The sequence below is a fragment of the Mus musculus genome, chromosome 7 (assembly GCF_000001635.26).
Source record: "Mus musculus strain C57BL/6J chromosome 7, GRCm38.p6 C57BL/6J".
NCBI classification, from domain to species: domain Eukaryota; kingdom Metazoa; phylum Chordata; class Mammalia; order Rodentia; family Muridae; genus Mus; species Mus musculus.
In genome coordinates this window covers 92,876,665-92,894,281 of record NC_000073.6, presented here as the reverse complement: position 1 = coordinate 92,894,281, position 17,617 = coordinate 92,876,665, and the positions used below count along the sequence as shown (strand labels likewise).

The following is a 17,617-nucleotide window of genomic DNA, read 5'->3' as shown; positions in this document are numbered from 1 at the left end:
AGCTTTACTGCATTGTCTAAAGCTAGACACAGTAGTTAAGACTTTTGTATAAAGAGGCTATGATAGAGGATGGTAGGCAAGACCGTTACTATCATCACTCCTGAGTGCCATGCAGTGGGAAATACCCAAGCTACATACATGACTTCACCACCACATACAAATGCAGGCACTATTCACGGGCTAGAAACAGGGATTTAACAAGACAGGAACTTTTGTCTGCCCAGTGCTAAGTCACCAATAAATTTAACAATATATGACCAGTAAGTGGGTAGAAGATGAATTCCTCCATTTATTGCACAGCATTTTAACCTGTATTGGAAGATATTCCATTCTGAAGGGTAAATTTCTTTCCAGGGCCCACACACACAGCATACAAGCATTTCAAAGGCAGCCCAAAACAGTACATGATGCCAAGCAAGAATTGAAGTTTATATTTCCTGTTTTATTAAATATAAAATGACATATTACTGTTCATCTTCCTTTATAATCTCGTTTTTAAAAGTTATTTATTTTTTAATATACAGAAGTGCTCTGTCTGCATGTACATCTACATGCCACAAGAGGGCCTCAGATCCCTTTATAGATGGTCGTGAGCCACCATGTGGATGCTGGGAATTGGACTCAGAATCTCTGGAAGAGCAGCCAGCATTCTTAACGATTGAGCTATCAAACCTTTATAATCTCTTGTTCTAAATGTTCCTATATATGTTCTCCTGATACCATTATTATAATTCTATGCCATGCCACATTTCAGAACTGGAGGCTAGAATCTACTGTAGTGAAAGCAGATGAAGACAACCCCAAAATCCTAAAACATGAAAACCAACCACACATTTTGCACAGAGGTGACATATGTAACTTACAATCCACTCTTGCATTCTACTATTCCTTCAGCCCTGGGGCTGTAGTCACTTCCTAAATCTCCATCCAAACAATCCAGTTATACTTCTCATATAATCTAAACTGTTTACACCCTAGTTCAATTAATATCCCCCTTTAAATATAATACCCAAGCCTAAATTGCTCACATAGCATATAGTTTGACAAATCATTTGCTCACTGTTCACTGAAAGTACAGAACTAGGGAAATACTTATAGACATAAGTTCACTAACACAGACTGACTTAAGAGAATCAGGGAAGCTGGACTGGATTAAGTACCATCCCCTTGAAAGACGCACATCTTCCTTGACCTCTACGGGACCTTGTTTGGAAACTGGATCACTGCAGATATAAGTAGCGGGACTGAGGTCTTGATGGGGTAAAAAAAAAAAATTTTTTTTTTTTTGGTTCTGTTTTGTTTTGTTTTTCGAGACACGGTTTCTCTGTATAGCCCTGGCTGTCCTGGAACTCACTTTGTAGACCAGGATGGCCTTGAACTCAGAAATCCACTTGCCTCTTATAGAGAAGAAATGGACACAAGCACAAAATGAATGCAGTGTGCCGACGTAGACAAAAAGGAGATGGCTATATGGCAGTGGAACAGAGCCAAACAGCTGCAAACCATGAAATATCAAGGATTACCAATGAACCCCAGCAGCCAGAAGAGGGGCATGGAAAAAAAAAACAAAACAAAAACAAAACTCCTCTCCCTTTGAGCCCCTGAGGTGAATTGATTGAAAATGGTCCCTGTAGGCTCCTGTTTGAATACTTGATCCCCAGTTGGTGGAACTATTTGGGAAGATTGGATGGTGTAGCCTTGGAGGAGGTGTGTTACCAGGGTGGGTTTGATGTTTCAAAAGACTGGAGTCATTACCAATGTGCATCTCTCTCTACCTGCTTGCAAATCGAGATGTGAGTTCTATGCTGTTCCTGCCACCATGCCTTTGTTCCACCATCAAGGACTCTCAGCCTCTGAAACCATAAGCCCAAATGAAACCCTTTCTTTTATAAGAACTTTGTGTCTTTGTGTCTTATCACAAAAATAGAAATGTAACTAAGATAGCCCCCAACAAGGGCCTAATCCTGCCCACATCTTGTTTGGACTTGTAACCTCCAGAAGTGAAAAGTTGTTTTCACTTCCGGGCTTATAGTTCTTTGCTCCAAAAGCCAATTTTCATAACCATCAGTAGTGTAAAATGCCACTACCTTTGCCAGCATTTTGTGTTTTCTTGGTGACAGCCATTCTGAGATGCAGGCTTCATGTTATTTTGATCTGCATTTTCATAATGACTAAGGAAGTTGAACATATTTTTATTTATTTATTGGTCATTCATGTTCCTTCCTTTAAAAACTGTAGCTCTAGTCACGATAGCTAAGACATGGAATCAGCTAAGATGTCCATCAACTGATGAATAATAAAAATGTTGTATACATTCACAGGAAATTTTATTCAATCATAAAGAACAGAATTATATTTTTGCAGAGAAATGAATGATAGAGATCATTTGGTTAGGTGAAATATATATATATATCAGACTCTGATAAATATTACTGGTTTTCTATCATATGCACAACCTAGATTTCATACATATATACATACATACACAGACACTGAAACAGGAATTATTCAGCAGGGTGGGGGAGATCTAAAGAGACTGGAGAACAAGAGAAGGTGATGTGGACAAAAAGAAAGACAAATATTGCCTGTTTTCTCTTGAATGCAGAATCTAGATCCAAATGTCTACATAAATGGATAAACGTATGTGCATGACAATGAGAAACACTATGGGGACAGGATGGGGGCTAGGACAGTGATGAACTTTATTTCGGTATGGTAATGGACAAAACAAAGATGGGGTTTGGGCAGCAAGCACAGTGCTTGCCAGAAAATTGTTCTACCAGTGACCTTTATCCTCAACCAAGAAACTGCATGTGTTAAGAAAAGAACATGCAAGAAAATATTAGGCCATAACACTAAAATATGAATCATCCTCACCAGGAGAGAATCCTCTTTAAATCACACTTGTGACAGACACTAATTTAGAAAACCTACAATGCTCTCCTTGTAGACGATTGTGCTAAAACACATTATTTTGTTACGCGGAACAAATGCATGATTTTTAAAGGACAAGAGGGGGAAATGAAATTTACAAACTCGCCACAGGAACAGGAGCTGCCAAAGGAAGCAACTAAAGAAAGCAATCCTGTGCTCTTTTCCTTCTGGGGAACTCCAACACCAAATTCAATCCTGATTCACTATAAAAGACCTCCAGGGATTTCTTATCATCATCTTAAAAACACACTCTACAGTCCACTCATTGTTTGGAGCACTGTAAAAAAGATAAAGGAAGGGAAAAAGGACATCCTCAGCTCAAACCAAAACTCAGAACAATAGCAGCAAGTTCAAAAGGGACCCAGTGGCTTCCTTTGATTACTTTCAGGTGCTCTGGCACTACGTCAACATCTTTGATGACAGCTGCCCAGAGTTAATAGGATGTACAAACAAATGGCCGTCACTAGCTAAACGCATTTCACCAGACAAGCATTCCTTAACTAACCACTGTGGGGCAATTAGCAGAGATGTACAGATGAACAAGATGTACATGGTCAGTGTGGTCACCACAGTGCTTACTGTCTGGTGACAAATCACAGGAAAAGTAAACACACAAGCACGAACACCAGTTTTATTTTGACAGATCATCACAGAAGTCAGTCAAACAAGGAATAGCCTGGCATGTACAAAGCCCTAGGTTTTATCTTCAGTGCCTACTAAAATAAAATAGGAATGTCTGATTGCTATGCAACTATAAACTCCAAGGTAGAGAAAACAAAATGTCACATTCTGAGGTAACCTAACTAAGGTACAATAATTACTCTACCATTTATACTGTGTAAAGGGACCTCTCCCTTCAAAACTACAATGCTGGCAATTCACACTGAGAAGGTAATTACCACCATTCACAAGTGACATTTTCCTCCCATGGCCTCTGACCTCATAGAGCTCACCATCTGGGAATGATCCCTTTTAGTCACCTCCAAAATAGATGAGATCCTGCTTTCCTCTTGCCAATGAACAGGCTGTGCAAGTCAGAAAACCTCGACAAGCCCCACAGGTACAGAAGCACATGAACACTAAGGGGAAGCAAGGGAGGACAGATCTAAAGTCTAAGGAAAGACAGATGCAAATGTGTATTATACCCACCTGCCCTTGTTAAAAACAAAAGGCATTAAATGTCAAGGAAGGAAATCTGTAAATGATTAAGGTAGGCGGGAGCACAGAACAGGAGACACAACACTATGTGCCACTCAGCATCCTGAACAGATCTTTACAGATACTCCACCTCGACACTGGCGATGCTAGGCTTCATGACTTTGCCATAGAAAGTAATTTTAGAAAGAGTCAGTGTGAAGTAAGGTTGGAGTTTATTTTTAAAAAAAAGTTGTATCTGAAATTTACATTAAAAGAGAAAAGCCAAGAAGGGTGTGGGTTTTCAAAGAGTCTTGTGTTCTTACCAATAGCTATACATACGATTTTTATATAGTACATGATGCACTGCATCATATTCACCTGTTATCGCTCCCACTGCATTCTTACTCCCACTGATCCCCTTCTACTTTGATGTCACATCTCTGAAGAGGGGCATGTACATACCACAGCTCATACAGAAATCAACCAGCAACTGTGGGTGGTAATCATCACATTCCATCTTGAGATAGGGCCTCTGTTTTTCAACATCGTGTGGACTTAGCTGCTGGTCTTGAGTTCTGCAGGGATTTTCCTCTTTCCACCTCCTATGACTCCACAGATGCACTGGGACTACAGAGGCATTACCATACTTAGCTGTATGTAAGGTTGAGAAATTCAAACTGACATCTTCATGTTTGTGTGACAAGTGCTTTACCCATTTTCTTTGTAATGATCCAGTTTTCCACTAGGGCTGCTTATAAGAACATGGGCACCTTATCTGTAACTACACCACTAAAGACTACATTTCTCCTTCCTCTCCAAGCCATTACTACTTACAGATCCTCAGTAGGGTGGGGGTCTCATGAGCTTCAAGCTCCCCCATGAAAGGCAATAGATGGACCGCCATCTTGTGCCTTGTGCAGGTAATCAACAGTTTCTGTGAGTTCAGAAGTCCAATTGCTATGTCATGCCCAAAAGACTCCAGTCCTTCCTCAGGCTTACATTCTCTTTACCCTGTCTTCTGCAATTTTCCCTGAGCCTAGGAGAAGGCAATATAGATATCTCATTTATGGCTAAGCATTCAACAAACACTTACTCTCAACCCTTTGATGCATTATGAGACTCTGCAGTTATTGCTGTCCACTGCAGAAAGACGTTTCTCTGAGCAAAGCTGATGGCAGCATTATTCTACAAGCATGAACATAATTATTTAGGATGTAATTTGACAGGTGTATCATGTCCATGTAGCAAAACAGCATGGGCAGTTTCCCCGCTAGGGAATACGACCTCCCTAGCCAAGGGCTTTTCATGAGGTTTACAGAATCTGATATGGATTCTCTCCTTTGGAAGAAACCCCATCAAAAAGGTTGATTTCTCCCATAACAAACTACTACTGGACTAATGGGTCTGGCCAACTGGTAGCTCTGTACACAGGGTCCACAGCTACGAAAGCCTGCGGATGACCATCCACCCAAGCCTGTATGGCACCTCTGACCCAAGGAAGGGGAGCTAGCAGGAAGGAAGCCTCCGTCTACTTCCAGTTTGTTTTTTTCTATGGCTGTAACCAGAACATGTGGCTTCTTCAGCTACAGGGTCATATAATCTAGTCGTGGTGTGCAACCAACATTTACCTACAATGTTTTGAAAGTTTAAGGGCCATCCTGACCAACTCCTAGACACAATCCACTCTTGACACTGGGCTTTTCACGTAGGAAATGTGGCATCTGGCAGAAGCATTATCCACTTGCCCAGGATACCTCAATTCCAACTTTTTGAGTTTTAAATGAACCTAGCAGGTATCAGGATTGCTTTTGGCTTTTCATGCATCTTAGCTTTGGCTAAGCCTCCCTCAATCCCATCTTCTTCTCCCCTCTCTGTCACCATCTTCCCACTTACACCTTAATATCCTTATTTAAAATCCTTTTATAAAATTATTGTCAATGAACTTTGTTAGTTGCAACAAAACACTGGTGAGAAAGCTCATCCAGACTCTAGAGTGAAGGGCTCTTTTTGCTTCTGAGGCTCCCCTCATTTTCTTTGTGGATCTTGTTTAAAAGATAAATATGGAAGTCTCTTCCTCAATCAGAACCATCTTCAAGGAAGGAAGTTGTTTTCGCCGTAGAATTTTGCCTCCTCTGAATTCCCAGGCTCACACGTCTCTTTTCCAATACCTTATGCTTACCCTGTAGTAGATTTGTACCCAGCCTTTATGTTTCCATCACGAGAAGCATTAATCTTTGTATCAGCTAGACAGTGTTTTATAAAATGGAGGCTATGATCCATCAGTGGACTATAAAATCAATCTAGTGGGTCATAGGAGTTTTTAAACACTAAGCAACCAACCCACAGATTTTCAAATTATTTTTATCTTAATAGAAAGTCAAAATAGCCTGAGCCATTACCTCCCTAAGAGGATAGCTCTCTATAAAGAACAATAAAGAACCTGTCAAATCACATTCCAAGAAATAAGTATAGTTTGGGTGGTCTCACAAATTAGAGTACATCTAACAAAATGGATGCCACAGATGGTAAATTCCAGGGCACTGTGCGGAAGGATAGCTCTTACACCAGGTGGGATCAGTTGGAGAAAGTCTTGTAGGAGGATTAGGATTGAAGCAGGGTCCAGTAAGGCTGGACTAGAAGAGAAAAGTAGCAGGTCTGGGGCTGAAAGAACAGAGAGAATGAAAGTAACTGATACTGTAACCTGGAATAACACAGAACAGGCAGTAACCCCGAGTAATGTAAAGAAGCAGCATGGACTGGGGCTGGGGTGTGGCTCAGTGGTACAGCACCCGCCTAGAATGCAGTAAGGTCCTAAACTGACTGGGCAGCACTAGAACAAAGGAAGGGATAGAGCTGATGAGGTTGCTATAAACTAGGAGAAAGTTATATAAACCGAAAGGTTCCAGTTGACGCGATTTGGGGAATGTATGTGAAGATGATGAAATCACCCAATCCTAAGAGACATGAAAAATAGTAGAGCAGGGATAGAAGGCAGTGCCAGAACACTAATCTTTGCTATAATCTTTCCTAATCTGCAATACTTATATCTGGGAAGGACACTAAGGAATATAAGCATTTAGTGTTAAGGTGCTCAACCTGAAAAGGCAAAGCCAATTTTCATCAAGGTCTTATGTATTATATATTAAGGAGTATATATCTGTGTGTGTGTGTGTGCGTGTGATTAAAAGTCATGTAATAATATCTCAGCTCTCCATGAGCTGAGCAGAGATAAAGAGACGAGACATCTTAGAGGGCCAAGGTCAGATGATTTAGAACTTCAAGTCAAGCCATGGAAAGCTCACTGTCACTTAGAGCCGCCTGCACTTGTGAGGCGTGTGAGAGGAAAGCTCATTGTCACCTAGAGCCGCCTGCACTCGTGAGGCGTGTGAGAGGAAAGCTCATTGTCACCTAGAGCTGCCTGCACTTGTGAGGCGTGTGAGAGGAAAGCTGAGCCACTGTACTAGAGCAGACCTTCCAGGGCCACAGACAACCAAGATGGAGGTAGGTGCAGTCCAATGAGAAAAGAGGTTCAATTCACAGGAACTCTTGCCTTATAAAGAGTGGTCATGCCCTACCTGAACGATTAGAGCACAAACACAGGCAGACAGAAGTCTCCTCTTAGCCTGAATATCTCATTATCCGGGAAAAACAATGGTCAAGGGATAGGAGGCCCATCAGCACCAAGGATAAGAGAGCTGTCACCCTGCGTTTCCATACTGTGTCCCAGGACCTGCCCCTTAACGGGAAGAAGTGCCCAGTGGCAGGAAGTGGCAGAGGCTTCCGAGTGTTGAAAAGGACAGTGTCTGCAGCATGACCCTGCTTCAAACTGCAAAGGAAAAGAAATTGACAAACAATAACTAGTACTTCCTTACTTTCCTGTCTGGTGAGTCAGAGCCATTAGGGCTTCTAGCTCCTTATTTAAATTGGGTTATTAAATCACAATGTCATTGCCCAAACTTGTGGTGCTTAGAGAAATATAGCATGCTTTTTTGTTATCATATGTGGACTTTCATGGAAAACTTTCCTAAAGTGACACTTGAATCAAGGCTCAAACACACAAACACACACACACACACACACACACACACACCACACCACATGGCTGGAGAAGAAATATGAATCAATAATATATTAATTCAAACGTAGTGATAAATTTTAAGAGCACTGTCTTCCTCTCAAAACCACAAATTTTCTATAATATAGTGGGAAGAAATTCTAAGGTAGACTTGAATACATGAAAGACCTTGTGCCTGGACGGAACCTCCACCACTGTTTCATACTTCAAAGCCCCAGTCAAGTCTCATTATTTGTAACAAAAGGAGGGCTGAGGAATGAATTTTGCCACATGATGATGTCTGTCCCATAGGCTCCTTTCCAATTCAAAGAGATTAATTTTACAAACTAATTTCTGTCTCCAGAATTAGGAGCCTTCAAAATTGTCTCCATTCTCTCTTACCCTTTCAGAATAAGCACCTGAACCATATTGAATCATCAGAGGCCGTACTGCTGTGACATTTCCTTGTGCAACTGCGCATGTTAACAGTCATGTGAGTCTATGTTCTCCTATTCAATCCGTGCACATGACCTTCAGAAAGCAAAAGGAAAGTTTTTCTTCTCATCTCCAGATTGCAGCACGGTTCAGAGAAAGCCCCCAGAGAATCTGGCATTAACAACCTGGTTTTACCTAAGTGAAGTGTCAGCCTATAAAATGTGATCAGGAAGAGCGTCTTGGGCTGGGCAGAGGCGTGGACAACCGGAGACAACTAACTTCTCACCAATGGTAGCACTGCACAGCAACCTGAGTTAGTAATGCATGCCAGGGCAAATGAAGATCTATAGATAATTAGACTTGGTTTGTAAATGAAAAAACAAAATGTTTCCTTTAACTCTCTAAACTCTCTAGTAAGTTTTATTGGGAGGCAATTAACCACCACACAAATACTTTCTTTAAACACACACACACACATGCTCTTGCCCCACCCTTAACCCCAAGTCAGTTAAGTGCTTGCCTTGGAAACATGAGGACTGGAATTTGGTTCCTGGAACCCATGTTTACAACCCCTTACAACCAACAGTGACCTTTAAAAAGACTTTTTTTCCTTTTATTGTGTGTATATGTACACATGCATGTGCACCCACGTGTAGAAGCCAGATGTAACTCCTCAAATCCTATGCAAGCTTGGTTTGAGACAAGGTCTTTCACTGGCCTGGAGTTCGGCAACCAGGCAAGGCTAGCTAGCCAGCAAGTGCAAGGGATCCGCCCCCTCCACCTTCCCAGGTCTGGAGATGACAAATGTAGGCCGCCGAACTCATTAAACTCTGGTCCTCATACTTCCAAGGCAAGCACTTAACTGCGTGAGGTATCTTCTCAGCCCACATTTTCCCTAATGTTTTCATTTGATTACCCTTTCTACAGCTACCATCTATATAGCAAAGAAAAGTCTAGATCTCAGTTGTTACCTTCTGAATCTCTTTGTAGGCAAGCTGGAAGAAGGATCAAAATAAAATTCTCGCTGCAGCTTGCAGACTATTGAAATGAACAGAATGAAAAGAGCTCTCGCGTGCTCATGAGGAAGAGGCAGACCCTTGGGACATAAACTTATATAACTATCACCGTCCCCCACACACGCAGCTCTTCCTTATTTTGATATCTGTTGAAGTGGACAACAGGGAAGGCAAATGAAACAGATTAAGAAGAACAGTGAAGACAGCATCCTAAGAACACTAATACTCAGCATGCCATGGGACAACATGGATGTTTTCAAGACAATGGTTTAGTTTTTTTTTTTTTTTTTTTTTTTAAACGAGTAAGAAGTCAGATATGGTGGCACATATCTGTGATCCACGCACTTTGGATATAGACACAAATGGATCAGTTTGAAGCTAGCCTGTACTATCTACTGAGAACATGTCTAAAGAAGATAGGGGGTGGGGCATGACTAGAAGGATACAAAACAAATACCATAACACAAGGAAGGAAAAAGATTCCTGCCACCATAAAAGTATAAAGAGCTGGCCAGCCATACTCTCCAGATATTGAATGACTCCTGGCTGTGGCAGAGTCTTCTAAAGAGCTTAAGACATGGATGAATGGATGAGAATGATAAAGGCAGGAAAGGCTAACAGAGAGCCAACTGAAGGGAACAATGTGGGCTGCGGAACAGAGCCAGGAAAGGAGCGAACATGTGTGGAGAACAGATTAGAAACCTAACAGTGGGCTGCAGCCACAGAGTGAAACCCTGTGCTACAGGATTCTGTTCTCCCCACCCCTCCATTGGTCTAACACAGGGTCTCACTCTGCAGGCCAAGCTGACTTGAACTCACAACCCTCCAGCCTCAGTCTCCCAAGTGCTGGGATTATAGGCATTAGTCACCAACACAGGCTCTGCAGAAGGAGTCAGGGCACATTCTGAGCCTGAAAGTGGCTTAATTTACATAATTAATGAGGCCCACAGAAGAACAATAGAGAGGGATCTTCAGGAACAACCAACTGCTCTCCTCTTCCAGAAGTTAGGATGCCACATCAATGGAACTACAACAAGAGGGATACACAAACGAAAAGAATAGACTAAAGGTGGAATCAACTCAAGCACTGTAGGCACAAAGAGCACAAGAAAAAGAAGAGCCCAAAGTAATGGACACCTCAGGCATTAAGGTCTTCTTTCTGCTCAGATCCAACGTCCTTTCCTCAGAGAAGCTGTCCTCACACACAGGCACACAGAACCCTGTTGTACTTAGCTTTGCCAACTGCTGTACTCCATATCCACACGTGCCTCACACCCAACCACCCCTAACTATTTCTTTCAAGATAACTATTACAATCTTTTTTGTTATTATTATTTTGTGTGTATAGGTGTTTCTGCCTTCATGTATGTCGGTGCATCACATGTGTGAAGTACCTTTGGAGGCTAGAAGAGGGCATTGGACCCCTGAGACTGGAGGTTGGATGGTTGTGAGCAACCATGTGGGTGCTGGGGCTCTTAACCACCGAGCCACTGCTCCGGTCCCTCAGCTGTAATCTTAATATTTATTGGCTTGTTATATTTTTATTGCCCAAGTAGAAAATAAGCTCTGCAGGAGAAGTCAATCTGTGGTCTCCAAAGCCACGAGTGATATCTACTTATGTACTAAATGTTTTGTAATAATTGGCCTGCAGAGAGAATGTCAGACTAAATTACCTAACCAGATGAGACTAGTTCTGAGTAAGACCTACAAGAAATTTAACAGGGAAATATCAGGCGGCAGACTGGAAGGGGGATTAAGCTAGGTAACACTCTGCCGTTCAGTTTCCCCATGAATAAGTTAGAGGCCTGAGTACCAAGATGTCACAGCTAGGATCACTTTGAGAATCAATAAGTTAATACGCATAGAGTGCTTGGAGCACTGCCTGGCACACAGTACTAACTCGGATGACGTCTATTGGTTACTATTGGAATTATTTGGGGCTGGGAGGAAAGAGGCATGGACTTGGGAAGGAGCAAATGGAGACAGGCAGGGAAGGGTTCAAAGAGACCACCTAAGAAGGGATTTGAGAACAGCTTAAAAGCAATTGTGGGGGAACCATGGAAGTGAGTGTACGAATGTCTTCCCGCTACAGCCAGAAGGGACTAAAAGCAGACACATGGGGAGAGATCAAAGGGTCAGAGCCAATGCCGACTCTGGCCTGATTTCTGTGACTTTAACTTCCTTTCAGACATGCCCAGATTCTGTTTCTCTCAGTTGAGGTGAGTATACTCCTTGCTTCTAAGTCTCTATTCTTCCTCCTCAATTCCTGCCTTAAAATGTCACCCTCAAGCTAAACAACGCTGCCAGCTGCCTTGTGCAGTCACCAGTGACCCAGGTCCTGGCTCCTCTTCCATGGTAGTTCACCCCCTTGCTTACTACCACCCCACATGACACAGGTGGAATTGTTCTTAAGTGTCTTGTTCCATCTTCCACTTCTTCAAATCCTCGATCTTGTCATCCCTGGTCACACAAGCCTTGCAGTGAGTGTCAAGCACTCCCGCTTTCTTCAGCCATCACTCTTCACTACTTCTGTCATGAGTCCCTAAGTCCTTCAGCCTCACTACTGCCCTTAACTGCACTTAGCCTCACTCGCCTGCTTACACAGCTTAAATCCTGTGGCCAATGGCTGTAATCATACCCTTGAAGTGTTGTTTCAATGGCCATGTCTCACCTGGCTGTCTGGGCTGGCCTAGGATCATGTGATCCTCCTACCTCTGCCTCCAGAGTAACAGAAAATGCACACATGCTTCACCAGCCTCAGCCAAGAAGAACGTCCATCCATCTATAAGGAAACATCTTCACTAGCTCCTCTGTTGTGCTTTCCCAGCCTTGACGTCACAGCTTATCGGCATCCTAAAACAGCTTCAACTATGCCTCCTGCTCTACCTCTGCTGAACTTCTGACTCAAGTAACACATCTAGGAACAAGTTCTTTATCTCCTCCCATGGCCAAATGTACTCCTCCCAAAGCCTTTCCCGTCTTAGTCCATGACAATTTCATCTGTCAGGTCAAGAAACCATGAACCCATCCTCAACTTCCATTTACCTTTTACCCCACATCTAAGTCATCAATTATGCTTCTAAACTATATCTTCAAAAAATTCCTGAACTTGAGCATTTAGTATGCTTCCACTATTATGCTACTAATTCAAGCCAACACTGTAATCTGATTTATAATTATTATTTGCAGTAACCTACTCTTCCTGCTCCAGCTGGTTCTCCTCCCCAGCCCATTCATATCACAATAGCCAGATCACATTTGTTAAAACATCAGTCAGAACATGCCACTCTTCTGCTGTTAATATTCAAAAGGCTTCTCACCTAATTCTTAATGAAGACTATTCTTTATAGTAGTCAAGGTCCCCATGTAATCTGTCCCCTTTTTCTACCTTACTAACTTGTGCCCTACCTCTCCTTTCCTGACACATGTACCCGAGCCACACTGGCCTTAGAATGGTTCTCACCAGACACACACCTATCTCTTGAGTTTGTACTTGATCACCCCTCCACCAGAATACTATAGAGAAAGTCTTTCCCCTAGTCACCAGAATAGTGCATAGAATAAAACAAGCAGCCAATAAATAGATGAACTTAAATACATATTTGCAGTGGTTTGGATGTAGTTTGTCCTCTCCACAGATTCACGTGCTGAGAGTTTGGTCATGAGCAAAGATGTTAGGAAGTGGTGAAACCTGTGAGAGGTGGAGCCTAGTGGGAGCTAAGTAGGTCATTTGGAGTCACTCTCCTCTAAGAAATTAACTCAGGAAATGAGTTTTCCTAAGACTTGTTGTAAAAGAATGAGCTGCCTCCTCTGTGTTCTCTGGCTTCCTGTCATATCAGATAATATGTCCCTGTATTAGATGTAGCAGTGATATGATACAGCCACCGGAAATGCCCTGCTGCTACCTAAGCTGTCACACTCAACACTGTCCTGTTATTTATAAAGTCCTCACCTTCAGACGCTTGGTTGGAGCAGCGGGAAATGTATTAATGCACTCACTTCTCTGTTTTCCTTTATCATTGATGCGTGAGCATTTTCCTACACCATCATATGTGCTTCAAGACCATAATTTCTAAGAGTAACAAGACCCCACTTTACAAGTACACCACAAATTAGTTACAGTTTCAGCTTGAAAAACTAGTTATTTTACAAATAGAATAAACAAGATGTGTCTTCCTTTGATCTTTCTAAATCCCAATAGTCTCACTTCTAAAATGAGCAACAATCTTACAAGATTGTTATAAAGGCTAAATAATAATGTGGAAAATAAACACATTCACCAGGGATTCTTACTACTACCCACAACATATAGGTATCATAATATCAAGGAAAGACCAGAGATATTGAGTCAACAGATTAAAAAGTGACACAATTATTATCCTTTAATAGCTTGATCAGGCCAATTTCTATAACTTCAGTTAAAACCCACATTTCAAGAAAGAGTTGCAATATATTCAATTAGATATGAAAGACTAAGCACTTGCCTAGCATGGATAAAGCACTGTCAAAAAGAAAGATACAGCTGAGCAGTGGTGGCCTATGCCTCTAATCCCAGCACTTGGGAGGCAGAGGCAGGCAGACTTCTTGAGCTCGAAGCCAGCCTGGTCTACAGAGTGAGTTCCAGGACAGCCAGTGCTATGCAGAGAAGTCCTGTATCGGGGAAAAAAAAAAGGGTTCTGGACTTTTAAATATTGTGAGCCATAACAAAAATATTTTTACAATTCACTTTCATACATATATCTTCTAAATAAATAATAAAAATTATTGATGTAGAACTATCTTTATGTGCAATTATGTATGTGTGTGTCTCTGTGTAGGTAAGCCAGAGGTATCAGATCATCCTGGATCTGGCATCATAGGCAGTTATGAGCAACTTGACATGGATGCTGAGAACCAAACTCCACTCTCTTGGCAGAGGAGTCTGAGGGAGGAGGATCTCAAATTCTAAGCCAGTACATGATGTGCAGCAGACTCCATCTGAGTCAGGGGTATAGGGGAAGTAAAACCCTACCTACCATGTAATGGCACTGTGTAAGGCATTAGAAGTGAAGATAATTAAGACATAGCACCAGGTCTCTTCCTTACTGATACTCTTTCCTCTCTAATCTGCCTATAAACTAAAGCCACAGCTATGCAGTGGTAGAAATGACAACTGTTGAGTTGGAATGTACTTTGCTTATATCTTGTTCAAAGTCAAGACGGAAATACTGCACAGGATCAACTCACCAAGGACAAGTGGTGCAATGGTAAAACCCCAAACCTGTGCCACACTGCTGCTCCCCTGCAGAGGACTACAGACTAGAGGCTCTAGTGACAAAAGAATTAAAGGTGAGTCAGAGATGAGCATGGCCAACGTTATTCTAAATGTTAGTACAGGATAATTGAGAGATTAAGCAACTGGCCAAGATCATGTCACAAATTTACTAATTTGTAAGAAGGACTGAATCTAGAATACCTACTGAAATGTCTTGTGTCTAGATCTCATAAAGCACAAAATGTGCTAACAGCTAAAATTCTGAAGTTAATTTGTATTTAGTTACAAAGTTAATTCTCAACCCAGTCTGTCTCTCTAGAACCTCTGTTCTTAATTATCAGCCACCCTCTATAACGTAGATCACAGTCAATCCAGCATGCCTAAGAGTCCAGTTCCATGATCTCCAAGACTCCTGCCAGAAACGTTTCTATTCATCAAACACATACAACAGGAGTTTTACTCCAGGCCTAAGGGGAAGGTCACCAGCAGAAGCCAGTGATAGAGAAAGAGGAGTACAAGGAAGAAGGGAAAGATTGTTATCAGTGTCTTCTTCCAAGCAGCTTCTTACAGCTGCATTTTAGTAGACAACAGGCCACAGGGGCAAAAGTTGGGAAGGGGAACACCAAACAGGAACCGAAAGCAGAACTGAAAGGATCTACATACATCAAATTGCCCAGCCCACTGTTGTGCTCACCCACAACTAACTGAGAAGCTGCGGGAAGGGAGGCCTGCAGGAGCTGACAGCCATGAGGTCCACACTGGAACAAGACAAAGAGTAACAGAAACACGGAGCAGAAGTTAAGAGGAATAGCTGGGTGCGAATGACCAGCAGTTTCCAAAAGAGGCATAATGCAGACAACTAAACAGATGACGTATTCAAGCTGAAACGAGAAGAGATAAGAAACTCGGGGAGATAGAAGCAAAGGTTGGAGAGAGCCCTCTGCACACAGGTAGAATTAAGAAAGCTGGCAAAGCAAAGCTGTTCCTTGTGCTTGGGGTTGTGGTGACCCTTGGTTCTCTTCCTATTTAAACATCTGCCTTGCTTGCTAAGGCAAATTGCACCTCTTGCCACCTATGGCTGGGATGATATGTTGTCTTGGAGCTGTGTTATATATTTAAGAATAAACTTTCATTAAGAATGTGTGAGGACCTAGAAGATGGTGTAGTCAGTAAAGAGCCTGAGTTCTGAATCTCCCTCATATGCACACTCTCTAAAATACTGGGCATGCCCTTTGTCTATAATCCTAGGCCTGAGCACGCAGAGACAGGAAAATCTCTAGAACTCATTGGCCAGCTAGCCTAAATTCAGTGTGACCTCCTATCTCAAAAAGTTACTTGAGAAGCAATTAAGGAAGAAACTCTCTATCCACACATATATGCATATATATGTAACCGTATACACATGCAGATACCCACACAAATATATACATATACCACATAAATACACACAAAAACATACAAATAGGATGGAGATATAGCACAGTTGATGCTTGCCTAATACACACAAAGCCCTGGGTTTAATTCCCAGCACCACATTAATAAAACATGTCAGTAAAAATGTCTAAAAGTATAAACTCAGTACAATCCTAGAGTATAAAGTTTTGCTGAGTAAAATCAAATATACTACCTGTGATGATTTGAACAGGTATGGCCCCCATATACTCATGTGTATAAATGCTTGGCCCACAGGGAGTGGCACTACTATATAAGATAATAAGATATGGTCTTATTGGAGGTGTGGCCTTGTTCAAGAAAGTGTGGCAGTGGAGGTGGGCTTTGAGGTTATATATGCTCCAACTACTTATAGTCTCCTGCTGCCTGTTGATCAAGATGTAGAACTCTTGGCTCCTCCAGCACCATGTCTGCCTGCAGGCTGTCATACTTCCTGCCATGATGATAATGGACTAAACCTCTGAAACTGTAAGCCAGCCCCAATGAAATGTTTGCCTTTAGCAGAGTTTCTGTAAGCTGAGGGTGGTGGCACACACCTTTAATAAATAAATAAATAAACCCCTAAATAAACTCTATTCTATACAAAAAAAAAAAAAAAAAAAAAAAGAAAGAAAGAAAGAAAGAAAGAAAGAAAGAAAGAAAAAGAAAATTGGCCGGGAGGGAAATGCACCTGTCATGCAAACCTAAGAACCCGAGTTCAGACCTTAGCACCCACACGAAAAGTCAGTCATGGCTCCACACTTGCCTGTAACCCCACACTTGCCATGGGTGAAGGCCAGGCTTCCAGGTTCAATAAGAACATTCTCCAGTCTCTCATTCAAGGGAATAAGGCAGAGAGTGATAGCACAGGGCACCTCACATCCTCCTGTCCTTCATATGTGCACTGGTGAGTAACACACACACACACACACACACACACACACACACACACACACACACGGCGGGGGGGGGGGGGAGGAGAGAGGAAAATAAATTAGCATCATTCCACCCTTTACCCCTGCATTCTCTGGAAGCAGTATTCCCAGGGAGATTTTTAGAGACCGTATGTACTAAAGCTTCCCCCTCTAACTTTACTGCTAATAACTGGATGCTATGAAGAATTATATGTGTGTAAAAGAGGTTTCAGTACAAGGATTAAGAGTCGTTCCATAGGAAAAAGCCATGAGTTCGGCTTTGTTTTACAGTGTGGGCGGAGAGCAGAGCTACAGAAAAGAGGAAGTCCTAGAGTTCTTAACACAGCCTTCACTTCAGCTAGACAGCCATAGCTCGCTCCACAGAAAGGTTTTCCTAGGGAAAGCATAAAACTCCATGGTCCTGCCTCCAACTTCTCAACTT

General features: G+C 42.1%; 1 protein-coding gene and 1 long non-coding RNA gene across 2 annotated transcripts in view; both read right to left on the bottom strand.

Moving 5' to 3' along the window:
- Prcp (prolylcarboxypeptidase (angiotensinase C)) overlaps nucleotides 1-17,617 on the bottom strand; it is a 59,329-nt gene that overhangs the window by 40,300 nt on the left and 1,412 nt on the right. The window lies entirely within an intron of this gene.
- Gm40448 lies at nucleotides 4,288-16,894 on the bottom strand. Its single transcript, XR_869796.3, has 2 exons — nucleotides 7,480-16,894; nucleotides 4,288-7,429 (listed from the first exon to the last, which is right to left on the bottom strand). It is a non-coding gene; the product is annotated as a predicted gene, 40448 (long non-coding RNA).